At 38.6% G+C, this 2,510-nt stretch overlaps 1 non-coding gene across 1 annotated transcript; it reads left to right on the plus strand.

Moving 5' to 3' along the window:
* Positions 1-1,033: 1,033 nt before the first annotated feature.
* LOC132310628 (small nucleolar RNA R71) lies at positions 1,034-1,140 on the plus strand. Its single transcript, XR_009482657.1, has one exon. It is a non-coding gene; the product is annotated as a small nucleolar RNA R71 (small nucleolar RNA).
* Positions 1,141-2,510: the final 1,370 nt, after the last annotated feature.

A 2,510-nucleotide genomic window follows, 5' to 3' on the forward strand; every position in this document is an offset into this window, starting at 1 on the left:
ATGTGAAACGAGACGGTGTTAACTTTTTGTTGCACCGGTTCACTCTCTTCATTGGAAATACCTACTTGGTTGTCAATAACCTTCCCACTTCTCAAGGTTGTCACCGCATTGACATGTTCAATTGTGTGACCTTCCGATGAGGAATGAGTCTCCACAACACATTGTTGCTTTGGTGGTGCATTCAACAGCATTTTCCCTTTCTCTCTAGCATTTAAGATACTAGCTATTTGCCCGACTTAGGTTTCTAACTTAGCAATGGATTGAGAATGGGAATGAAGCAACGAAGTATTCGCCTCTAGGGTGCCTAAAGCGATCAACACTTTCTCCTCAAAAACGGGACTCCTAGAGTTTCCTTGAGAATATAATGATTGGCTAGGAAAATGAGAGTTTGAAAATTGATTTCTATATGATTGAAATGATGATAATCTAAAACCTTAGGAACCTTGGCTTTGCATTGGAGGTGGAACATACTTCCCTTGAAAACCACCTTGGGGAGGATTTGAGCCTTCCTCTTAGCTTTTCCAAGAGAAGTTTTGGATGGTTCCTCCAACTTGAATTGTAATGAGTGCCATAGGGATTATTCCCTACAAATATAGCATTGACTTACTCATGGGGCTCACTTTGCACATGTCAATAGGGACAATTGCAAGTAAAATGCAAGACACTTGAACAAGTTATATATGATTCATTGGATACACAATGATGAACATGATTAGGGGAGGAAGATACTTGATTCGCCAAATTTTGGTCGACCAAAAATTGATCAAACCTTTGAGAAGAAGATTTCATCTCGGCGGCTATGTCGTTGGAGTTGTCAACTTGATATAAGCCAACATTCTTCCTTCCACCTAGATTTCTACCATTTTTAGAAGATAAGGATCTATGTATTGAATTCTCACTCATGCTTTCATACAATTATCACACATCATTTTCATGCTTGTCAAGGTAAGAACCACCCATGGATGCATCAACCATACCCTTGTGATTATCCGGTAAACTTTCAAAGAAATATTGAACTAGTTGCCACTTAGGTATGTCATGATGAGGGCACTTTCTAAGAAAATCATTAAACCTTTCCCATGCCTCATAAAACATTTCCCCATCCCCTTGAGAAAATTCCCTAATAAAAGTTCTCATGGCATTGGTCGTTGAAACCGGAAAGTACTTTTTCAAGAACTCTTGTTGCATTTCTGCCCAAGAAGTTATCGAAAAAGGCCTAAGATTGTTGAACCAATATTTTGCCTTGTCTTTAAAGGTGAAAAGAAAAAGTTTAATTCTTAAAACTTCATTCGACATGTCCGTGTATTTCACGGTGGAATACATTTCAAGAAACTCATCCAAATGCTTGCAAGGTTCTTCACTAGGAAGTCCATGATAGTTTAGAAGCATTTGAATAGTTTCTGGTTTAATCTCATAGTGATGTACTCTAAATGGGGGCAATTGAATGCAAGTGGGTGCATTGTATTCATTAGGCACATAATGATCTCTTAAAGCATGAGGAGGATTCACAATTGGTGGTGCTAAACGAACACCTTGATTAGCTTGAACCATGGGAGGTTATGGAGCAAAAATTGGCCGAGGCATTCCCAATGGAATTTGGTCTTCTTGTTGTGGTGGGATGAATGGTCTAGGCATGCCTAATAGTACTTGGATGTTGTCATAATGCACATTAGGATAGAGAATGCCTTGTTGGTCTATGTGACCAAGGTCCTCCACATGATCGTCATTCAATTCCTCCATTGGTAAAATGGAGTGATGAGAACTACCTCTTCCCCTAAGAATTATGAATAACCGATTCAAGATGCAAATTAGGAGGGACAAGAGTAGGATTCAATGACCTACGACCATGCATGCACTTAGCAAAACAAATAGCAAACAAATTACAATCACTTCGCCCCCACAACACATCAATCAACAAATCTCCACATACAATGATCCTATGCTCCCATGCTTGAACAATATGCAAAGAAAAGTAAATTGCCTCCACGCGGGCTCACGATATATCTAAGAATATAAAAACATATCTTCAAGCGGCCCGACGATTTAACAAGAGATTGAGTTAGAAAGATCTCACAAAGGGTCCTTAAGGAACTTCAATTCATTTTCAATTTTCAAGCCTTGCTATGCTTTGCAATTTTTTAGATTTTTAGCCCTTTTTATGCTTTGCTTAGCTCTTTGCTTTGAATTTCCCTTTGCTTAACTTCCTTGCTCAATTCACCTACCCAAATAAGAACAAACACAATAAATAACTAAAAAGAAATAAAAGAAAAGAAAGACACGATCAAAAGAGTAGTAATCCCTAATTGTTTCCAAAACATGGCGTTACAAATTCAAATCCGCGGCAACAGCGCCAAAAACTTGGTGTGCTCGTCACGGTACAACCAAATTTGTGCAAAATAGTGTGGCCAAGTTTTAAATTTATAAATGCCACTACTACCACTAACTAAAAATATAGCTAGGGTGAGTAGGGATCGTCCCAAGAGCTTTAGGGTGCACTAGTTATGGAAACA

Source organism: Cornus florida, unplaced genomic scaffold (assembly GCF_030987335.1).
Source record: "Cornus florida cultivar Cherokee Brave unplaced genomic scaffold, ASM3098733v1 CherokeeBrave_3.0.0_Hap2_Chr05, whole genome shotgun sequence".
Taxonomy (NCBI): domain Eukaryota; kingdom Viridiplantae; phylum Streptophyta; class Magnoliopsida; order Cornales; family Cornaceae; genus Cornus; species Cornus florida.